The sequence below is a fragment of the Marmota monax genome, unplaced genomic scaffold (assembly GCF_021218885.2).
Source record: "Marmota monax isolate L192 unplaced genomic scaffold, Marmota_monax_Labrador192_F-V1.1 WCK01_AAM20220418_F8-fsc00342, whole genome shotgun sequence".
NCBI classification, from domain to species: Eukaryota; Metazoa; Chordata; class Mammalia; order Rodentia; family Sciuridae; genus Marmota; species Marmota monax.
This window is the reverse complement of record NW_026692007.1, coordinates 184188-197884: the sequence shown is the minus strand read 5'-3', so window position 1 is coordinate 197884 and position 13697 is coordinate 184188. Positions and strand designations below refer to the sequence as shown.

At 35.2% G+C, this 13697-nt stretch overlaps 1 protein-coding gene across 1 annotated transcript in view; it reads right to left on the bottom strand.

Annotated features, from left to right (window-relative positions):
* Positions 1-3540, bottom strand: part of Sun3 (Sad1 and UNC84 domain containing 3) — a 32030-nt gene extending 28490 nt beyond the window's left edge. The window contains exon 1 of the mRNA XM_046451364.2: positions 3473-3540. The gene's annotated coding sequence lies outside the window, so the exon portion shown is untranslated. The remainder of the gene's footprint in view (positions 1-3472) is intronic.
* Positions 3541-13697: the final 10157 nt, after the last annotated feature.

Genomic DNA, 13697 nt, shown 5'->3' with positions numbered 1-13697 from the left:
ATGGGACCGTATCAAACTAAAAAGCTTCTTCACAGCAAAGGAAATGATCAACAATGTGAAGAAAGAGCCTACAGAATGGGAGAATAATCTTTGCCACCTATACCTCAGATAGAGCACTAACCTATAGGATATACAAAAGAACTCAAAAACTCAACACCAAAAAACAAATAACAATCAATAAATGGGCTAATGAACTGAACTTTTCAGAAGAATAAATATGAATGGTCAACAAACATATGGGAAAATGTTCAACATTTCTAGTAATAGAAGAAATGCAAATTAAAACTATACTGAGATTCCATCTCACTCCAGTCAGCATGGCAATTATAAAGAATACAAGCAACAATAAATGTTGGGGAGGATGTGGGGAAAAGGCACACCCATACATTGCTGGTGAGACTGCAAAATAGTGCAACCACTCTGGAAAGCGCTATGGAAATTCCTCAGAAAACTTGAAATGGAACTACCATTTGACCCAGCTATCCCACTCCACAGTATATACTCAAAGGACTTAAAATCAGCATACTACAGTGACACAGCCACAGCCATACCAATGTTTATAGCAGCACAATTCACAATAGCGAAGCTGTGGAACCAACCTAGATGCCCTTCAGTAGATGAATGGATAAAGAAAAAATGTGGTATATATACACAATGGAATATTACTCAGCCATAAAAATCAATGGCTTTATGACTTTTGCCAGTAAATGGATGGATCTAGAGACTATAAAGCTAAGTGAAATAAGCCAATCCCAAAAAACCAAAGGCTAAATGTTCTCTGATATGTGGATACTAACACACAACAAGGAGTGGGAATGGAAGAAAAGTTCATTGAATTAGACAAAGGGGAATGAAGGGAAGGGAGGGGAAATGGGAATAGGAAAGACAGTTAAAGGAATCAGACATAACTTTTCTATGTTCATATGTGAATATATCACCAGCACAACTCCACATCAGGAATAACCATAAAAATGAGATCCTAATTAGAATAAGTTATATTCCATATATGTATAAAATGTCAAGATACACTCTACTGTCATGTATATCTAAAAAAGAACAAAGTGTGAAATATGATATATCAAGAACTCTGTAATGTTTTGAACAACCAACAATAAAAAATAAAAAATAAATAAATAAAAAGAACAAATAAAAAAAGAAAAGATGTCTAACTTTAGTCATTAGGGAAATGCAAATCATAACCACAGTGAGATACCTTTGCATATCTACCAGGATGGATATCACAAAAAATAAACGGAAAATAAAATGAATTGGAGAGATGTGGAACAATCAGGCTCATCATATACTGCTGGTGGGAATTCATAGTGGTGCAGCCACTGTGGAAAACAGTCTGCCAGTTCTTTCTTGGCAACTCCACTGTTACGTATGCACTCAAAAGAAAGCAGATATTCAAACAAACACCACTATCCACAATAGCACCACTATCCACAATAACCAAAAGGTGGAAATAGTCCAAGTGTCCATCAGTAGATAGAAGGATAAATAAAATGCAGTACATACATATAACGAAGTATTATTTAGATATGAAAATGAATGAAGGACTGACTGATACACCCTACAATATGCATGACCCTTCAAAATATTATGCTAAACTAAAGAAATGAGACAAGAAAGGACACATGTTGTATGATTCCAAAAGAAGTAAGTGCTTAGAGACAGAATACAGATTGGTGGCTACCAGGGTCTGAGTAGGGGGGAAATGGGGAGCAAACTGCTCATCTGGTACAGGGTGATTCCTTTGGGAGGGATGAATATGTTTAGTTAGTACAGAGAGGAAGTGATTATACAATATTGTGATTGTACTAAATGCCTCTGAATTATTCATTCAAAAATAGTTAATTTGGCTAGGGTTGTAGCTCAGTGGTGTGGTGGAGTGCTTGCCTGGCATGTGGGGGGCACTGGGTTTGATCCTCAGCATCACATAAAAACAAATAAATAAAAATAAAAAATGTTTGGAGCATGGTATTCCCTTTAAAAAAATAGTTAATTTTATATTATGTAATTTCATCTCAGTACAGAACAAGAGTATCAGAATCCAACTTAATCCTACTGGAATCATTAATGCATCAGTAGGATCTAAAATGAATCTAGCACATTTGTTGGTAAATTAGCCAGCTTGAAATTAAGAAAATAAAAATAAGCAGTTTGTATCCAAGATATATGTGAATCTTACAAGATGTTGCTACAGTTTGTATAAGTGTTCCCCAAAGGCCAAGGCCTATCTTTTCTCTCTCTTTCACTTCCTGGACACCATGAGATCATCAGTTTCTTCTATCACATGCTCCCACCATGATGTACTGCCTTGTCATCAGCCCAAAAGCAATGGGCAAACTGGTCATTGTCTGAAACTTTTGAAATTAATAAGCTTAAAACAAACCTTTCTTCTTTTAAGTTGATTATCTTAGGTATATTGTCATGATAACACAACACAGATGTCAGACGAAAATAAAATATAATTTCTAGAGTGAGAAATATTCTGAACATAAAAAGCTCTACTTCCCACACTGTGTGCACCTAAGTCAGGCACTGAAGTGGAGCCATAATAAAACAGGTTTATATCACTACATATGAGCCTGAGCCAGACCTGTGAGGATATTTCATCCACAAGGATGACAAGACAGTGGTAGCAGCAACCAGAGGGGGAAGAAAAGATGAAGGTAACAGTTTCAAGGTTAACTGAGATGAAGAAAAGACAGCCAGGAAACAAAGCAAGTCAAGAAGTGTGCAGTTCTTACCAGAAACAAGAACATTCAAGACCTAGTAGAGATCCCCTGAGTTAGGAGGGGTGCTTTCAGTTCACTAAAGCTACAGATAGAGGATGCAGCCATGCTCACTTTGAGCTGATGTAGGGTCAGGCTAAGGCAGCAGTTCAGGTATACATAAGCAACAACAACAAAAACAATAACAGCACACAGAATACTGCTATATTATAAATAACATTTTGTGGAAATAACCAAGTTGAAACCCTGGTTTCAGTAGGAATTCCATATCTTAAGTTGTCAACACATTCAAGAGAAACTTTCTAATGTCCAAGGGTTGTGATTTGTAATACTGGTGAGTCAAAAGCCAAAAACTGCATGTAAAACAGCAATATCTTTGGAACCATGTGATGACTAAGTCTTTGGTTGTCCAAACTGAGCCACCCAACTTTAGAAAATGTAAAATGTATTTGCAATAAATGTATTAAGGACTCTAAATTTTATAGCAACTTCTGTTATTTTAAACTACAATTCTAAGAGAAAAAAAACTTTTTAAAGTTTTCTATAAATAAACATATTTCTTTTACAATGAGAGACAAAAAAAAAGAAAAGAAAAAATGCTTCCAAAATGTGCAGTTCCCTTACATTGTTTTCTGTGGCACTTAATTACAAATATAAGCCATTCCACTGAGATCTCTCTTACTGTACAGATATATCCTGTGAAACTGCTTTAAGGATCATTAGTTAAGACTTACCCACAAGAAGAAAAGTAAATATACATATTATACTTAAGATAATCTTCCATGATCGAGTTAACCTACAAAAAAAAAGCCAGTAAAAAATAAAAGAGAAGAATTTTACAGTGTAATCCATTACTATTAAGCTTTAACTTGGACTTTAGCCACTACTCCCCAAGTAAACACGCTTGCTATTCACATTCATGCTTATTCTACATAGATTCTGTGAGTTAACTTAATCCCTAATCCATTATTCTTGAAATAGAGAGAAAATAATTTTCTTAAGGTACACACATCCATACTTTCAAGGTCCTTATTCACACATATATAACTGTGGTCACATTATATGCCTATCTATATTCTTTAAATGCTGATGAGAAAAAAATGAAGACAGGTATCCTGAAAGTCTCAAGTATGGCTTTGATTTCGCAGGAATTAGATATTAAACTAAAGTACAATGATAAAAATTATTTTATAAATTTTTAAGTCATCATAAGCCTCTTTCAACTTTGTATTAAGATATAGATAGCATGCACACAGAAATACACAAATAATAATTGTATAGCACAATGAACCTTCCTAGAATGAACATATCCATGCACCTCACCCAGAACTATAAGTAGAGCCTCCTCAGTGCTGTGGACTCTAATTGCACTCCTGCCCGCCTGCATGCAGATGTTGAAGCACTCCCCCAACCGTGTGACTATATTTGAAGACAGAATCTGTAAATGGCCATAGGGGATGTGCAGGATCTTTAGGGTCTAATTAAGGTTAAATGAGTTCATCTGAGTGGGCCCTAAATGGATAGGGCTGATGTCCTTAGAGGAAGGGGAAGAGGACGAGTCCAGAGCACTTTGTCTCTGTGCACACAAAAGAAGGGCCACACGAGGACACAAGCAGCGGTGGCTGTCTGCAAGGCAGGAAAGGAGTCCTCACCAGAGATTAAATCAACTGAAATCTTGATCTCTGCTCCAAAACTCTAAGAAAATTAATTTCTTCTGTTAAACTCTTCCAGTCTCTGGTTTTTAAAATCATAGCTCACATAGATGAATATACCCGGTCCATCAGAAAGCCCTCTCATATCTATGTCTTTTACCTCTGAAGGTAACAGCTCTCCTGAGCTCTATCCCAACTAGGTGTGCTCAGTTTTGTCATGTACCTAGGTGGTACTCCGGTGTGTATGTGCTCTGTCTGCCTTTCCTCAGCATATGCTTGTAAGTCATTTCTCCGCTGTGTGTTGTTGTGTTTTCAATCATTCTCATGAGGTTATATCCTCATGACTCTCTAATCTCCCACCATGTGGATATAACCCAGATGCCTATTCTAATATCGATGGGCATTTGGGACTAGGACAATTCTGTAACAAATATTCTTAAGCAATGCTACTATGGACATTCTCATACATGATTTGTTGATGAACATCTATATGCATGTCATTTAGGTATATTTCCAAGAGAGGAATTGCTGAGACATATGTACATATTTAACTGCAGCAGATTTTGCCAAGCAGTTTTATAAAGCAGTTGTAATTAGAACCTTTTCACATTCAACTTTTTTTTTTTTTTTGGTGGATTTAAGGATAAAATGCAGGGTCTCATGCATGCTAGGCAAATGCTCTACCACTAAGTGACATCACCAACCTTCACACTCAACCTTTTAAAAAAGTACTAAAGGAAAAAGGGGTTGCTTAAATAATTTGAGCTAGAACACAAGGCTGTAAGTTGAAAGCAACAGGGGAAGATCTGTGTCGCAATTTAGGAAAGATTGGTGACTGCTCCCAGAACATCAATTCTCTCAGCACCTTGGTTCACCTACTGGCTCTGAACTAGTCTCCATCAACTGAAAAGCACAATTCCTTGCCCAGGTCTATAAGGAATGTCTAAGAAGATAACCTTAAAGTCTGGAAATGATGTGATTCATATTTAGATACGAGTATTTCCTTAAATTTTACTTAATTATGTTCAACTATCATTAAACAGATTACTTAATGTTTTTTGAGTTACTTGATGAAATGTTGTACAAATTTACTCTTTACTGATCTGCTCTTGAGTTATAATGTCAGTTGAGCTTTGCAAACCTACAGCTTCAATACACAGGGAGATTTAGAGTCACCCAATTCCTTAACAGAAGTTCTAAGTGCCTCACCTCCCCCAAAGTAGCTAAGAGAGTTTTCCTCACTCTTACTTCCAGAAAGTATGTTCTTGAAATCATTCAATCCTTTAATTATTACTGGTCATATAGGAAGTGGTAGAGCCCACTATCTAAAGAAAGGTATTCAAAGGTTAATTATGGTCTCTGCTGGAGGACTGGTTTGATTAAAATTATTATATTACAATATTTATCAAAGATTAATTCAGCATTTTTTTAAACACAGTTTTGTTTCTATGCAAGTGCTTTATTGGTACTATTGGGATGGTTATTTCATCATTTTCAGTTTTCTTGTCCCATCAGGCAGCATAATTGGCTCATCCAAGTGGACAGGGCTTCCCTGCAAACTCTGTCCAGGCACTGTGTAATGTTTACTAGGGGAAACTCAATTATTAGCCCAAAATGTGTATCCACTATCAAGCTGTTTAGTCAATTCTCATCTGAGAGTGTAACAAACACCACTCTATAGCTAGCACTTTCTGTCCAGCATTGAGCTCTGTATACCACAGAGACTGGATAGTTAGGCCTTCAGTGAAAATTGAGTCATCTCTAAGGTTTAAATTACTGCTGCTGAGGTTCATTTTTTAAAAATATGGCTTCTCTTTCATAGTCCTTGTCTCCAGACTTCTGTAATTAATCTAAATACCACTGACATAGAAAGAAGAGAGCATGCCACAGGAAACATGGTGACTGATAGAAACTGGAAATGATTTTCTCTAAAAGGAAGTAACAACATCTGTTCAGTTATTTTCCAGGTAAACAGGGCACAAACTTCACACATGACATGTACAACATAAGCTCTTACAGAAACCATTCTGTGAAGTTACATACCCATTTCCATCAGGGTTTTCATGCTCTGAGAGCAAAACATTAAAACTTGCACTGCTGCCAGTTTCTTCTGAATGACCTCGAAAAAACCGTGCACCCCTTCTCATTTTTGTTCTGCCATTCATCTTCCCCCACCAAGTAGCATAGAGCTCATGGAATGAAAGATACCATTTGTTGTCTCTTTCCTATTTTATGGAAAAAATGAAGCTACCCATAATAGTTTTTGGTTTGTTTTAGGTCTTCTTACTTCACAGGTATTTCTCCTTCAAGGGGGCAACTGTGAGTAAGCAAATTTTGAAAAGCCTGTGACTCTTCTATTGCGTCACTCTCTGTGACACCTCATAAAGATAGACAGGCCACCACGCCCATCTAGGTGCTATATACACAGTCACCTCTCTGCTTCCCATTTTTTATTGTACCATATTTGAAATCCACTGAGAAACCTAAAGGTTCCCCCATGTACCTGCTATTTTGCTATAGCAAATCTGGATATTTTGCTATTTACTTCAGTACTTAAAAATATAGAAGAAATACAATGGAAGACCCCCCCCCCAAATATACCCCAGTCTCACATCTTTCCTTTTTTCCCCACAGATAACTCCAACCTGAAAATTGATATACTCCACTCTCATGTGTTTTGTGATATTTTACAACATAAATATATATCCACAAATGATAAATTTTTTTCATGTTGGACTTAAAATATATAATATGCTACTCCGCTTTTTTCAACATTATATATCTTGAGATATATTAGCCTAGGTTATTCCTTTTACCTGCTCTTTGTTTTTCATCACATATAAATCATAATTCATTTACACCTTTCCTACTAATCATTTACACTTAGGTCATAATGCTCAGTGCATTGTTTTGTATATACCTAGGAATGGAATTGCTAGATGAAAAGATTAGTTAGCTTATTTGGGGTATATAATTCTAGAGTGATAGCTATTTTACTCTCAGCAGTTAATGGCATCTGTTTTAAAAGTGAATTTTTTGGAGTGATGTCAACAGATGACAGAAGAGGGCCTCTGCTTGTATCTCCCCTTAGCAACAATAATTTGGTAGATATTGTGAGGAAAAAGGTTTATATGGGAGCTCTGAGATCCAAGTGGGAAGCTGTGAAACCCCAATGGAACCTTAGACTGAGGAGGGTTATTCTGAAAAGGCAGACCCATGCACAGGTGGCAAGATCATGGAACATGGCCCCAGTTAAAGATCTAGAAACAGCCCTTCCTCCCTTGGTTTTGATATAGCCTCTTGGTCTACTATGTGGGAAGAGTCACACCCACCCATGCCTAGAATCATAGACCTGCTGACTCAGTCCCACATGTGGACATCAAAGTAGCTTATGACCCACTTAAAGCACCTCCCATAGTTCTGCCCACACAAGAACAATGCAGTAGACACACCTACCTACATGCCTGACATAGGCATGGCAGTCATTCAAATACAGATCCTGAAGTATCTATGCAACCCAGCTCTAGACCCCCTCAGCCATGATCTGGGAGTCATTCAGGTTGCCCAGACAACCAGAAAGAGACATGCTCACTCATGTCCCCAGGGGCAGGCCACTGAGTTTATTCCCATAGAATATACTAACAAAGGTATGCAACTGTGCTCCAATCTATCTCAGCTGAGTTTTGAGGGTAGTTACGTCCACCTAACAATTCAATGGGAGATGAACTCATCTGTACATCCAAAGGCTGAGCTGCTGATATTGGCTCCAGCTGTAAACCCTGAAGCAGTCCTGTGACTTGCTTCCAGCCCACTCAGGCATGACCTAGGGACAGTTATGCTTGTTCAGGAACCCAATGAGCCAGCATAATCCCTCCCAGGCACTCAGCAGGAATCACATCTGCCCATGAACCTGGTAACAGACCTGAATCTGCAGATACAATTCTGGTCCTGATGTGGACCCTGGTCCCAGTAAAATCCCTATTTAACAAGGTCCTAGAGGCATTCATATTGACCCAGGAACCAGGTACCCACATCCCTCATAACAGGTATGACAAGTGAAGACTTGGAAGTATGTTATTTGATTGCAACCTGCTTGGCCATAATACTGGATGCATTCCCACTAGCCTGAGGGTCTGACAGAATAAGGTCTTTACCTACTGAAACCATTCTGAAAAACTGGAAAAGCTGTTTGCTGTCTCAACGATGCAGACACCTCTGAAAGGATGATAAAGACGCAGGCAAGCATAACATCATCAGAGGAGATTAATAAACTCCAATAACTGACCCTAAAAAATTAAGATATACAAATGGAGATGGAGAATTCAAAATAATCATTTTAAAGAAGCTCAATGAGATGAAAGATAACACAGACAGATAACTAAACAAAATTAAGAAAATAATGCATGAGCAAAAGAAGAAACTTGATAAAGTAACATATACAAAAAAAATATACAACTAATCAGAAACACTTGAGCAAAAGAATACCATGACATACTGAAAAGTTCCACAGAGAACTGCAACAGCAGACTCAATCATGTGGAAAAAGAATCAGTAAACTCAAAAACAGGTCACTTGATGTTAGTTAGAAGGGGAAAAGGGAAAGAAAAAGAGTGAAGAAAGGGTAAAGTAGGACCTGTAATATGCCATAAAATGAATGAATATTTGCATTATGGGAATACCAAAGTAGAAGAGAGTGACAAAAATATAGAAAGATTATTTAAAGAAATAATTGTGGGAAATTTCCCAAATTTTGGCAGTGATATAAACAGATTCATGAAGCTTAAAGTTGCTAAGTAAGATAAACTCAAAGAAGATTATCTAGACACACATTATAATTGAATTGTCGAAAGTTAAAACAAAGATAGAATTTTTAAGCAGCAAGAGAAAAGTGACTTGTCACATACAATGGCCATCATAAGATTATTCACGGTGGTGACCTAAAGAAGAAAGAAAACTGTCACCCAGGAATTTTTATTTGGCAAAGCTTTCATTCAGAAATAAATGAGATAAAGACATTTCAGACAAATAGGAGCTGAGAATGTCATCACTGCTTGTGATGCCATGTAAGGCTTGCCTTGCAAGAAATGCAAAAGGAAATATTCAAGCTAAGATAAAAGGTAAGTAACAAAATAAAAATATAAAACTGGTAAAAGAAAATACATAGTCAAATTCAGAATTCAGCAGCAATGAAAAGACAGTGGGCAAATCACTATTAACTCTAGTATAAAAGTTAAAAGATAGATGAAAAAACAAATATAGCTATGATAACTTGTTAATGAATACACAATATTAAAATATATAAAGTATAATATTAACAGCATAAAAAAGACGTGAAGAAGACAAGTAAAAGTGGAGCTTCTGGGATGGGGATATAGCTCAGTTGGTAGAGTGCTTGCCTGGCATGCACAATTCCCTGGGTTCAATTGCCAGCACCACCAAAAAAAAAAAAAAAAAAAAAGGAGCTTTTGTATGTGGTTGAAGTTATCAGCTTAAGACAGACCATTAAAACTATAGTATGTTTTATGTAGACATCATGGTAATCACACACAAAATTAAGAAAATAATGAATGAGCAAAAGAAGAATTCTTCAATAGGATAAGAAATAAGAAAAACTGTATAGGTATGTAAAAGGTAATGAAAAAGGAACTTTAGCACACCATTACAAAAAAAAAATCAACAAATAAAAAAGCAAGACCAATGAGAAGACAGGAACAAAGAAACTATAAATCAGCAAGAAACAAATCAACAATGGCAATTATAAGTCCTTAAATCTTAATAACTAATATAAATATAAATGGATTAAAATCTCCAAGATACAGAATGGTTTAATTGGGAAAAATATATTACAAGGTCCAACTTGATGCTGTCTATGAGAAACTCACTTTAACTTTTATAGAATTAAAGAAAAAGAATAAAAAAAAGATATTTCATGGAAATGGTAACTCAAAGAGCAGGGATTAATGCACATCTCATAGGAAAAAAAAAACAGACTTTCAGTCAAAAATCAGCCACTAGTGAAAAATAAAGTCACTGTATAAAGGCATGAATACTTCAATTGGATATAACAGATGTAAATATATACGCACATAATGTCAGAAAAATATAAATATATAAAGCAAATATTAATAGATTTGAAAAGACAAATAATAATGCAATAATATTAGGAAACTTCAAAACTATGCTTTCAGCAACAGATAGGTTATTTAGAGAAAATATCAATAAGGAAATGGAGGACTTGAATAACACTATGGATCAAACAGACATATAGAGACATAAACACTCCATCCAATAGTAGCAGAATACACAATCTTGAGAAGTCCTCTGGAGTTTTTAAGAAAATTCCTGGATAGAGCAGTCTTCAGGACAAATGATATGCCAGGCCAAAAAACAAACTGCAACAAATTTAAGATTGAAATCATGTCAAGTTTTTTTTCTGAACACAATGGTATGAAGTAGAAATTAACAACAAGATTAAAGCTAAAAAATGCATATACAACCTGAAAGTTGAAAAACATACTCTTTAACAACCAATAGGTCATAGAAGAAATTTTAAAAATATTTATTTTTAATTTGAATCTATCCCATTTATTGATTCTTGATTTTATTTCTTGTGCTTTAGGAAGTTGGGCCTAATCCAATGTGATGAAGATTTGGGCCTACTTTTTCCTCTATTAGGCGCAGGGTCTCTGGTCTAATTCCTAAGTTCTTAATCCACTTTAAGTTTTGTGCATGGTGAGAGATCCCTATCTCTTTATTTTCATTTTTCTGCATATGGATTTCCAGTTCTCCCAGCACCATTTGTTGAAGAGGCTATCTTTTCACCAATGTATGTTTTTGGCACCTTTATCTAGTATGAGATAACTATATTTATGTGGGTTTGTCTCTGTGTTTTCTATTCTGTACCATTGGTCTACATGTCAATTTTGTTGTCAATACTATGCTGTTTTTGTTACTATAGCTTTGTATAGTTTAAGGTCTGGTATTGTGAAATTAAAAATCTCTTCTCAGCAAAGAAACAATCAATGAGGTGAAGAAATTTATAGAATCAGAATGGAATGCCAGTTTCCAGTGATGGAGCAGTGTGGGAAAGTGGGAATGGGAAGATGTGTCAAAAGGTACAAAGTTTCAGTTACAGGATGAATGAGTTATTGGAATCTAATGTACAGCAAGTTGACTAAAGCTCACTCTATTTTATTGTATACTTGAAGTCTAATAGATCTTAAGTGTTCTTAATCATCACACACTAGAAAAGATAATTATATGAGATGATGGATATGGTAATTAGCTTGATTGTGGCAATCATTTCAAATTTTATACATATATTGAATTATCACATTGTACAACTTGAATACATAGAATTTTTATTTGTCAATTATACTTCAATAAAATTGGAAAAATTAAAATGTGCCATTTTCTTCTTAAAAGTTTTGACTAAAGAAAAAGGGCATTATGGTTTTTTTTTTTTTTTTTTTTTTTTTTTGGTACTGGGGATTGAATGCAGGAGCATTTAATCACTCAGCCACATCCCCAGACCTATTTTGTATTTTTTAGAGACATGGTCTCAGTGAGTTGCTAATGCTAAGCACCTTGCCATTGCTGAGGCTGGCTTTGTCTCAGCCTCTGGAGCCGCTGGATTACAGGCATGTGCCACCATGCCTTGCATTAGAGTTTTAAACACAATTCAGGCCAAATAGAAAGTAGTGACAGGAGCTTAAAGCAATCCAGTCTCCCTTCATGCTTCTGAGACAATGATCCTTTTTCATTGACTAGGTTGACAACCCAAAGTGCTATATAATATTGAAATAAATAAATGCATGTCAAAAAAGGAAGAGTGTGAAAACCTGGTATTTCTGCACAATCTAGAGGGAATGAACGGAAGCACTAAGGTGAGAGTCAGGGCAGGGATTGTTCCAGAGCCTTTTAGCTATTTGGGATTGGAATAAATGGTAACAGAGGCAAGCATAAGTAGAGAATGAAAAGTACAAAATAAAGACAAATTTAAATAATCCAGCTTCCGCCAACAACAGGGGTAAACCAATTGACGCCAGGTAGAAAGAAATGGCCAGAGGACTTTGTAAAATTAGAATTTGTGAGTAAATACATTTTTTTTCTTAAAATGCTCATTATCAGGAAATATTACATATATAAGGATATCTCATTATCAGGAGATATCTACATATATCTATAAGTAAAATTGGATAAAATTGAGCATGAAGTGAGATTATATTTGAGGGTGTGTGTGTTAGATCCTTCTAAATCCTGAGGGATATTATGTGATAGAAAGACATATGAAAAAGTTTAGGAAATAAAGACATAGAGATTTTTTTTTTTACTATAAATGGATTATCCTTATTTCATGTTTTCTTCTGGTTGGCATCATTACCTAGATTCTTATTTGCCTGGCATCAACAAATACCTATAGTTTCAATAACACTCCAAAGGTCAAAGCTTTCTTCTTCAGTCTGTGATTTCAGCTAGAATGGAAGTGTGTCAGCTTGGATAAATGCTGCACTCTCTTATTAACCCAAGTGAGAAACAGATACTCTATAGTCATGACAGTTCTAGTTACTAAAATCAGTTATTTTTAAAAATAAGCTCTCTTGTCTGTATAACTCTTATCCAGATAATGTTTGATTTACAGAAATGGAAGCACTTGTTATGCTTGGTGATAACTTGAGTGCCTCTCTATACAGTGGAATAAACTTGTCATTGCAGTAGGAAGTCTTTTTTAAAATCTTGTATTACTAATTTCATTTTAATTATTTCTTGTTTTTTATTGATTTTTTTAAGTACATGACAGAATAATGTATTTTGAAATATATAAACATGAATATAACTTATTCTAACTAGGATCCAACTCTTATGGTTGAGAACATGATATGGAGTTACACTGGTGGTGTATTCATAAATAAATATAGGAAAGTTATGTCCAATTCATTCTAGTCTTTCCTATTCCCATCCCCTCTCCCTTCCCTTCATTCCCCTATGTCTAATCCAATGAATACGAAGTCTTGATTACCTACATGAGGGGGTCAGCTGAAGCTCCCCAGAATTCATTACAATATTATATCAGATTAATATTGTAATTAATGTACAATATTAATATTGTACACAATGTTAATAATTAATATTGTTATATAATAATATATAATTCTTATACAATAATGATATTAATAATTAATATTAATATTGTACATTCATTACAATATGATCATTACAATATTATTCATTACAATATTATTCATTACTATATCATTAATTATTATATTATTACATATATAGTAATATATATTAGGTCAGAGTTAGG